The sequence below is a fragment of the Aspergillus aculeatinus genome, assembly GCF_003184765.1.
Source record: "Aspergillus aculeatinus CBS 121060 unplaced genomic scaffold BO66scaffold_10, whole genome shotgun sequence".
Lineage (NCBI taxonomy): Eukaryota > Fungi > Ascomycota > Eurotiomycetes > Eurotiales > Aspergillaceae > Aspergillus > Aspergillus aculeatinus.
The window spans coordinates 408,376-420,893 of NW_020291479.1; positions in this window are offsets into that span (position 1 = coordinate 408,376).

Sequence of the window (12,518 nt, forward strand, 5' to 3'; positions counted from 1 at the left end):
ATTATATTTTTTAAAATTAGAATTTTAATTTCAAAATTATTTTTAAAGAATTCTAATAATATTTTTAAATTAATATATTATTAGTTTATATTTTCTATATTTAAAATAAAAACTTTTTTTAAACTAAGTTTTCCACTAATATATTTTTAGATTTAATTTTTTTATTATTTTAATAAAAAGTATCTTTTTTAAATAGTTATAGTTTTAATATTTAAGCTTTTTATAATAAAAGTATTTTTTTAGCTAATAATATAATATAGATTTCCTTATTTATATAAGATTTAAATAAGATTTTATTTTTATTTTTATTAATTATTAGAATAGTTTTATTACTTAAATTATTTTTATAATCTATAAGTAAAATTTAGCAGTAGTATTTTATATTTTTATTTATATTTTTAGAAATTTTAATATATATAATAGTATACTATTTAAAATTAATATTAAATTTGTAAAATTTAATAAAAATTAATTTTTTAAGCTTTAAGAATAGTTTTTAATAAAAATTAAATTTTTAAAAATTTATTAAAATATCTACTTCGCCGGTCAGATAATAAAAGTAGATATAAAAATTATAAAATTTTTATTTTCGAATTATTTTAAAATATATATATTTTAATTTAATATTCTATTTTTGGTTTAAATTAATATAAATTATAGCTAAATAAAATAGAATATTTGTTATATTTTTTAAAAAATATTTAGATTTAATTTTTAATTTAAAAAATAATATTTATAGATATTATTTTTATAATAATTAATAATATATATTTTTTATATAATAGGATTTTTATAATAATTAATATTAGTTTTGAGTTTTTATTTAATTATAAGCTTTTAATTTTTAAAAATAATATTCTTTCTATTATTAAAGATTAGAAGATTAAAAAGTTTTATAGTTTTTTTAAAAATTAAAATTTTTTGACTTATATTAGTTATTAAAATTAATATAATATCTTATTATATTTTAACTAAATTTATATTATTTTTCAAAATATTTTTTTTTCTTTTTAATAAATTAATATTATAAAATACGACTTTTTAATTAATTTTTAATTAAGCTAGGCTTTTTTTCAGCTTATTTATTTTAGTTAATAGATTACTAATCTTTTTTTTAAATATATTATAGATTTTTAATACTAATTTAAAAATATATATAAAATTTTTTTATAGAAGTTATAAAATTTTTTAAATATAATATTTTTTTAAAAGTCTTACTAGTTTTATTTATAAATAAAATTAATTTCTATATTTTTTTAAACAACTTAATTTCTAATATATTTTATATAATTATAATTATTTTTAATATTTTAGTTCTAATACTAGTTAGTTTAAAATTTAGTTTATTTTAAAATCTGATTTTTATTTATTAATTTTATATAATCTATAAACTATAATAATAAAATTTTTTAAGTTTTAATAATAATTCGATTATATATTAAATTTTAAATTAAATTTTTTTATTTTTTAATTACTGTACAGCCTATAGCTATAATAATAAAAATATATATTTTTATATATTTTAATTACTAAAATTTTTAGAAAATAAAAATAAAAAAAATAATATTTAAAATTATATAATAGCTGATCAAACCAACTGAATTTTATTAATATAATATTATTTAAATAAAATCTTTAGTATAAAAAAAATAATTATATTTTCTATAGTATTATATTATCTAAGTATAGTATAAATAAAATAAAAAAAATTAAATAGATTAAACTAGTTCTAATCTGCTACTCTGTATAGATGCCTTCTGCATAGCTCTCATAATTTAAACTTATTATATAATTTATATCTAGTAAATATAATTTTTTAATATGTAAAATATTCTTTAATATAAATAATTACAAGTCTTAGTGACTCTTACTACGCTTAGAACTATCTTTAAGCCCAGAATAAGAAGATAATATAAAAGATAGTATAGATAAAAGTAGTAGAATAATTTATTTTTTATTATTAAATTAAAAATAAAAATATAGTTAATATGTATATACTAATATTCTTATTACTATTATTATTATTATTTTATATATTCTTTATTAAAAAAAGTTTTAAATTAGTAAATTCTAATTTTTATAAACTGTTCTAAGTTTATTATATTATTTTTTTATAATTATATATATTTTAAATAGTTTTAAATAGTCGGTTAGAATACTAAACTATTCATTTATAATATAATAAATAATTATTCTAATAATTAATTAACACAGCTAATAACCGAGCTGAGATATATATTATAATTTAAAAATTATAATTAATTAAATATAAAATTATAAAATATTATTTTTTGTTTTTTTTATATTTATAAAATATAGCTGCAGTCGTTTTAAAAAAATCTGCTATAGCTAGTTTTTTATTATTATTATTATTATTATTAATACTACTGCCGCCGCTACTATTATTGGTTAACTATATTTTTTTTAAAATCTAATAATTATTAGTTTTTATATTTAAAAGTTTTTAAAATTTTTTTATATTAATAATATAAATTCTTATAATTATAAACTCTTATTATAAGCTGAAATATTATAATCCGGCTGGTTTTTTTTATTTTTTAATCTAATTATATATTTATATTATAATAAATAGTAGATAATCTTTATAATAGATCTATAAATATATTTAATAAATAATATTTATATTATATATATAATTAAAGATTTTAAAAAAACTATATAAATATTTAAAGTTTTTTTAATAAAAGCTTTACTAACTATATTATATATAATAAAATATTATACTATTTTCTATGTTATAAATAGACTATAATATATATTATAATTTAATTTTATTAGAAGTTATTAATAGTAATATAACTAAAAAAAAGACTATAAGTAATACTATAAAAAAATAGAAAAAAAAAAAAAACTGCTGCTGCTGCTGCTAATACAGCCGGTTATAAATTTTTATTTAAAAATAATATTTTTATAATTTTAGCTATTTATATTTTTACTACTATCTGTATTCTTTTTTCTACTATTTTTTTATTTATAATATAATCTAATTAATTTAATTAACATTAAAATATTATAATTATTTATATAGATTTTTATATTTACTACTATTATTATATCCGCTGAGACCGCTGTTACTATTATTTATAAACAGATTTTGATATACTATATATATATTTATAAAATTAAAATATTTAAAAATAAAAAATTAAAGTTAAAAAAAACTAATAATATTTTTAGACATAATATTAATTTTATTAATATTATCAATATTATTAAGTTTTTAAACTATTAGCTTAATTTTAAAAATTCTAATATTAAAAGGCTGCTGCTGCTGCTATTATAGACTCTTAGAAATAAATATTAATCTTTTTATAAAAAATAAAAAAAAATCTAAGATATTCCGGGTCTTTTTTCTAAAAAGAAAAAAAGAATATAAAATATATCTTATTTTTTATAAGCTATTTTTAAAGCTGGTTATTTTTAAATAAATTATTTATTATCTATTTAAATTATATATTAATTATTATATAAATTTTTATAATACTATAAATATTAATATCTATTATAAAAATAATTTAGAAAAAAAATAATCTTTCAATATATTATATTTATAGTTATTTTATTACTATATAGTTAAAAAACTATAAGCCTGGCTATATTTATTATATAAAAAAACTATATATAACTAATTATAAAAAAATATAAAAAGCTAAAAATTAATTTTTTTAATTTCTAAAATCTAATTCTAAGTTTTATTTACTATTATAGTAAAATAAAAATAAACTAGAAACTAATACTAAAAAAAATAAAAAATAAGTTATTCTTTAGAAAATAAAAAATAATATATAAGATTAGATATATAGTTTTAATATAATTATCTTTTAAAATAATAGTTTTAAATAAATAGTTATATATAGTTTTAATTAATAATTATATTCTATTATATAAGCCCTCCCGGGCCTGTATATTTTATAATAAAATAATAAATATATTAGATTTTAATTATAAAATTAAAAATAAAAAATTAGATAAATTAATAATTTAAAAATATTTTTATATAAACTTCTTATTATTTTATTTTATATTATTTATTATAGTCTAATTAATAGTATAATAAAAAGTTATAAAATCTAAAAATTAATTAATATAATAGGTATTAAATTTATTTAATAAAATATTATAAACTATAAAAATTATTTATTTAATAAAAAATATAAACTTAAAGCCGGTCTGTAGTTATACTATTAAAATTATAAATTTATATAAGATTTTTATATTATTTATTTATTTTATAAATAATAAAAAACTTATATAATTATATAACTTTTTATTATAAAACAGTTTAGCCAGTTAATTAGTATACGCTTTATTCTATAATCTAATAAATAATTATTTATTTTTATAAAAATATAAAACCCGGAATTTGAGCTAAAGAATTATTAAAAATAAATGATTATAATATTACTATAACAGCTTTTTTTATTATTAATAATATTTATATAAAGTTACTACTTAAAATTATAATAATTCTATTAAAAAGTTTATTAAAATAATTACAAATATCTTTTAAAATATAGTAAATAGTTTTAAAAATAAAATAATATTATATAAAAATCTTATTTTAAATAATAAAATCTATTTTATAAAAATTATTTATAAAAGATAACTACTAAATAATATTATATATTAATATTTTATTTATTACTAATAGAATTTAAAGAATAAAATTTAAAGAATAAAATAGACTATATAGCTTTTAAATCATAATAAAATTATAATTTTAGAAAATATTATATAAAAAACAGTTTTTTTTAAAAACTATAAATAGTTATATATTATTTTATATAAAAATATCTTACTTATACTACTAGTTTTTTAAATAAAAAAATAAAATAGTATATTTTTTTTATAATATTATAAATAGCTATATAAACTATTTATTAGAATTTATTTAGTTATTTTTTAATTTAATAATAAATAGTTTAAAGTTAGCCGGTTAATTAATTTCTGCCGGTATAATATTTATTATATAAATTCTATTCTAGCAGTTTATTAATAATAAAAAATTATAATCTATTAAAAAACAGTTCTTGGTATATAAAAAACTTATAATAAAAAATAAAATATAATTAAAATTATAGTCCGATATATTAAAAAAATTAATTATTTAAATAATAAAATATAAAAAATTATTAGTTCGTAAGATCTTATATTTATTTTATAAACCTAATAGATTATTTAAAAAACTATAAAATAAAGCTGTAATAAATAAAAACTTTAGTATAAAAGTAGTTATAAAAATCTTAGTCTTATTAAAAATAAAAAACTATTTTTTATTATTATTTAATAGTTTTAAAATCTGATAGGCGGTCTAAAAAATAAAATATAAATAATTATTTATAGTTTATAAATTCTTAAAATTAATAAAACTTTTTTTAATAATTAAAAAAAACTATATATAAAATTATTTTTTTACATTAGAACTGTAGTAATATATTTATTTAATTATAAAATCTTTTTAATAAAATTATTAGATTTATTTTTATTTATTTTATATAAAATATTATAATATATTAGAATATAAATATATTGACTATTCCGGCTGTATATAAACTGCTTTTATATTATAATAAAAATAAATTATTAACTTATTATTTAATAATTTTAAATAATTTATAATATTTTAAATAATAGTTTTATATAAAAAAAATATAGTCTATTAATTAAATAAATAGATTAGAAGAAAAATTATCAGAGAATATTTCTTATAAATATAAAATTATAATAATCTAATTATAATCTTTATAAAATTAATATAATAGTTTTTAAAATATTACTTATATTTATTCCTAAAATTAATTTATAATATTATTCGGTCCGGGTTTTTGTATATATATTTAATAATATATTTAATTATTTAAATATTATAATAGATTTATATGTTAATATAATAATAGAAAATATAAAATAAAAATAAATTATATAAAATTATTTAAATATTATTAATTAGAATTTTATAACTTTTAATCTTTTTTATAAAATTTATTCTGGTTCTACAGCATCTACAGTATAATAAATATTTATTTTTAATTAATAAAATATTAAATTATAAAAAGATTAAAAATTATTTTATACAGCTATTATTATTATTATAACATAGGATTCTAGGATTATATAACAGTTTGCAGAAATTATAAATTATATAAATATAAATGAGATTTAATAATTTAAAATTAATAATTAGATTAGAAAACTTTATATAAATTATTTTATTAATTATAGCTGGATTCAAAAACTAATTATAATTTATAAAAAAAATAATTAAATAATAATAAAAAAAATTATACTTTTAATATTTTAAAATCTAAAAATAGACCGGTATAAAACTAAAAATATTCTTATTCTTAATTAATACTATTAGTTTATACTTTTTTAATTTAAATATTCTAACTATAAAATCCGGCCGGCTATTAACTATCTAACCAAAAAAAAATTATTAATAATCTTAAACTAATAAAAATTAATTATAATTATAATAAATAATAATAGTAGACTATATATTTATATAAGTATTATTATATCTTAAAACAACTATTATATATAATAAAAACTATTAATAAATCTAAATAATAAAATAATCCTACAGCCGAGCTTCTTTATACTAATAAAACTATTTATATAAATTATAAAATTTATAAAATTATAATATAAATTAAACTATAACTTATTTTAATAAAATTATATCTAATTTAACTTTTTTTATGTAATTATAATCTAAATATTAATTAAATATTATTACTAAAAACAGCCAGTCTGTAAAAAAATATTAAATTTATTATTATAAATAAATATTCAATAAAGATAAAAATTATAAGTAGTTAAACAATCAGTAGTAGTCTTATTTTTTTATTTTAATTATTATTATTTTTATTACTATAAAAATATTTATTATATGATTATAAATTCTAATACCAGCCGGCATTATTATATAAAAATAGTAGAATATAATATAAAATTAAATATAATATATATAAAAAATTAATCTATACTAAAAAAAACTAAGTCTTATTTTTATAGAACTATAAAAAAATAGTATAAAATATATTATATTTATAATTAGTTTTTATATCTAAAATAATTATAGTTATTTTAAATAATAAAAAAATATTATATTAATACTAATCTATATTTTTTTTATAATTAGCTTAATCTAAAAAACTAGTATAACTTATACTAATATTAAATAGTTTTCTATTTTAAAAAACTATCTTCTAATAGTTATATAAAATAAAATATATAAATTGATATTTTATAATAACGTTATTAATTAGCTTAAAATACATAGCTAGAAAGTAGAATTATACTAGATTTATATACTATTATTATATTTAATATTATAAAATCATATCTATATAAACTATAATTTATAATTATTATTATTTAAACAAAATTATATAAATAAAACAGTTTATTTATAATATTAAATAATATAATTCTATCAGCTGTATAAATATTAATATAATAATTAGCTAATATAAAACATAATATATTATTATGATAATAAATCTTGTTAATAAAATATAAACTATCTAAATTTATTAAATCTAAAAGATTTTGTAAAAACAAAAAAAATATAATATAATTTTTTATATAATATTTTAATAATTATAATACAGCTTTAATTAATTTATAATATTACTTCGAAATCCAGTAAAAAATCTTATAATTAAAATATAGTATATTTATACAGCCGAGATTATAAGTTTTAATAATATTATAATAAAATAATTAAATTCAAAAAACTAGTTATTAAAAAATAATTAAAAAATCAATTTTATTTATAAAAATAATTATTATAAATATGTAAAATAGTATTTCTATAATTAATAATAATATATAAATATATTTTCTTAGTCGATTATAGCTGTATAAAATAAATATAAAATTATTAAAACTTATTTTAAAAAAAAGTTAATAAAAAAATTATATAATTTTAAAATTATTTATATAAGTTTTTATGCGGGCTTAGTATATTAAAAATAAACTATAAATAAAATATAAATTTTTTATATAAAAAAAAACTAATTTTTTATAGTTTACTATATCAGTAGACTATAAAACTAGTTACAAATATTATAAAACTTATTATTTATTTTATTTATATTTTATTTATTATTTTTTATAGTCTACTATACCGGCAGACTATAAAACTAATTATAAATATTATAAAACTTATTATTTATTTTATTTATATTTTATTTATTTATTTTAATAGTCGGCTATACTACCAGTTTATAAAACTAACTATGAATATTAAAAAACTTATTATTTATTTTAACTAGATCTTATTTATTATTTTCTATAATTTATTATATTAATAGACTATAGAACTAGCTATAAATACTATAAAACTTATTATCTATTTTAATTAAATCTTGTTTATTATTTTTTATAATCTGCTATACCAGCAGACTATAAAACTAGCTATAAATACTATAAAACTTATTATTTATTCTAATTAAATTTTATTTATTATTTTTTATAGTTTATTATATTAGTAGACTATAAAACTAGCTATAACCGGAACTATATTTATTTTATAATAATTATTATAATAAAGAATCTAAGAGGTCAGTAATAAAAAAAAATAAAATACAATAAAAAAAATTATATTTAATAATTAAAATAAGATTTATAAATCTTATAATTATTTAAGCAGTCCGGAACTATAGTAGTAAATATATTAAAAAATATAATTTTTTATATATATAATATAGGGCTTTAATAGTATAAGAATGTAATTATTTATAAAATAAAAATGTACAGAAAGCTCTACAGTATAAAATAAAAAATATTAATCTAAGTAAAATATAGAAATTATTAAAACTATAAAAATTATATAAACTATAGAAACTATATAAATTATATAAAGATTTTAAATAAAAAGTAAGAAAATAATATTTTCAAAACCGACTATATTTATAGTATATATAAAAAACCGCAGAAGAGATATAGATTTATTTATTTTATAAAAAAATCTATAAAATAAAAACAAATTTAGAAAAATTTACAGAAGAGCCGTAGGAGCCGAGCCATATTTTTTTTATATAAAAAAATAATTAAATTCTAATATATTCTTTTTTTAAATAAAAAAGATAAACAGATAGACCGGTATCTAAATTAATAAAAAAAATATACTTTCTTAGTATAACTTTTCTAAACCAGACCTAAATTTTTCTAAAAATAAACTTAAAAAATATAATAAAAAGTTAGATTTTTAAATCTTTAAAAATCTTCCGAAAATATTAAGAATTAACTGAATTATTAATTTTTAAAGGCCAAATCTCAAAAAACTGTATTTCCGTATGGTATATAAGATATTTTTATAAAGATTTATTTGATAGAATTTTCTTTTAAAAAAATTTTATTTTTAATTATTGAAAATAATCTATTAACTCATTATTATTATAAAGATTTAATAGATATTATTAAAAGCTTTTTTCTATAGAAATATATAAATAATATTTATATCTAATAAGATTTCTTTTATTAGTTTTCTAATATTTAAACTTAGGATTATTTTTTAAAATAGTAAGATTTTAATAATATATTTTTATATCTTTATTTTAGATTTTTCAATTAAAAAATATAATTTTTTATTAATTTTAAAATAAAATAAATCTTTATTTTTATATACTTAGAATACTACCGATATATTAATATATTTATTAAAAAATAAGTTTATGTTAATAGTTTTAAAATATAATAAATTTTTATATTTATTTATTTAGAATACTACTAATATATTAATATATAAACTATAGAATATTTTTATTTTACTAATTTAGTTAGCTATTTTTATATTAATTTTTTAGTTTTTTTAATTTTATTAAAAACTTAATATTATATAAATACTAAGTTTAGAACTTTGTTATAAAAAATATCTTATTATATTTAAATTAGGATTTTATAGAAACTAGCTAAGATTCTACTAAAAATTTACTAGTTATTTAATATTATATTAATTTTAGAATCTTTATATTAAATAGAATTTTTAAATTTTTTTTTATTTTTAATAATAGATTAGTAGAATTATATCTACCGGACTAATATTAAATAATAAAATTATAATTATTAAAATATATATATTATTAAATTTAATAATTATTTAGTTTTAATTATTTTATAAAAGTTTAAAAATTTTAATAATCTAAAATTTTTTTAATATTATATAATAGCTCTTTAAAATATTAATACTAATATTTAAATAAATAAATAATAGTAAAAAACTTTTAATCTAAGATTAAATAGTAAGTATTACTATTATTAAATTTCTTTAATTAAAATATAATAAAATAATATATTTTTTAGTTATCTAGCTAGAATAATGTTTCTATTATATTTTATTAAAAAATATCTAGTTCTATTTAAATCTTTTATTAAAAATGAAAATATTTTAATAAAAATATAGTTTTAAAATTATAAAAAAGCTATTAAAATACTACTATTTTTTTATTAAATAATATTGATTTTCTAGGCTTTTTTTGATTCTAAGTATTTTTTAATAAAAAGATTAGTAGTAAGATAATTAAAAAATAATGTTTAATAAAATATTAATAAAGATTATAAAATTTTAAGAATATTTAGATTTTATAATATATAATTAGCATCAGCTATATAAAAATATTAAATATTTATTAAAAGTCTATCAATGAATTATATAAAAATATAATATATTCTAGAAATTTAATATAATCTTAATAAAAAATATATTTTAATGATTTAATATAAAGATCTACTTTCTATAAATATTCTAATATTTAATATAAATAAAGAATATAAAAAAACAGTTTTTAAAAAAAATAAAAATAGTATTTAAATAAATAATATAAAAAATATTTAATATATTATAAAAAATTAAATAAATATAGTTTTAAAATATAACTAAAATATTAATTAATTTAAATAATATTACTAAATATTTAAAATATTTATAATAGATTTAAAATATTATTTTTTGTTTATTTTTTTATTTAAGATAAATTTAATAATATATATTCTAAATATTAAGTTTTAAAAAATATTTAGCTTTTATAATCCTATTTAAAATCTTTAAGATTAGAAGTAAAAAATAATAATTTTTAATTAAAATCTTATTAAAGTTTTTATAATTTATATATAATTAGAGGCCTCTATTTTTTTAAATATAAAAAAAATAAAAACTTTTATAAAATTCTTAAAAGATCGGATTTATTCTAAATAAATATTTTTATTAATATAATAATAAAGAGATTAAAACTTAACTTAAAATAAAAAATAAATAAATTTATATAATAGAATTTTATTATTTTTTAGATTAATAGTATAGTCTAAAGATTTATAAAAAAATTACTAAAAAGAACTAAAAAAAATATATTTATAAAATTATAAAATTTAAAAAATAATATAATTTTATTAGATTTAATTTATAAATAATTTAAAAAAATTTCATCTCTTAATAACCAGATATTCTTTAAAAATTTAATAATAATATAAATATAAATAAGATTTTAATAAGCTTTTATAAATTTATAAAAAAATAAGATTTTTAATTTTTAAATCTTATATTACTATTACTGATTCTATATAGATAAATAAATATATAGATTTTTTAAAATAATTATTAAAAATAAAATAAGACTTTTAAAAAGATTTAAGTTATAATTAATAATTATATAATATTTTATCAATAATTATATAATTTTTCTTAAATTAATAATAATAATTAAAATTTTTTATATATTATAGATATTTATAATAAAATAATTAATTATAATAACTAATAAAACTATAAAATAAGTTATGTTAAAATAGAATTATTAAATAAACTAATAACTAATAAAATTAATTTTAATATATAAATCTAAATCTGTGTGAATTTTAAATATATTAAAGTAAATAGTAGTTTCTATTTTAAATTAGTTTATTAAAAATATAAAGACTTTTTTAATTATTATTTTTTATTAGTTTTGGTTTAATATTATTCTTATTTTTATAAGAATATTAATTAGCTAAATAATATTTATTATTATATTTATAATAATAAAAAGTCTTTTTTTAATTTTTTTTATTTTATAAGAATTTTAATAAAAAAAACTTATTAGTTAACTATAAAAGTTTAGATTTTTTAAAAATCTTATTTAGATAATTTTTTTATTTTTTTAAATCTTATTTTCTTTTTTGATTTAATACATTCTAATAATAAACAATAATAGATATTATTTTCTTTTAAAAGTCTAATACTTTTAGTATATATTTATAAATATATTAATTAAATTCCGATACTAGTTTTAAAAAAATTAAAATATATTCATTATTTTATTTAAATTTAAAGTAATATTTTAAAATATTTAAATAAAAATAAAACTTTTTTAAATTTTAATTATTTTATTAGTAAGCTTATTTAAGTTGTTTTATAGTATTAAACTATAAAATAACTATATTTTAAATAAAAAAATTTATTAAATAAAATAATCTTATAATTTCTTAGTATTTTAGTAGTTTTTTAGATATTTTTT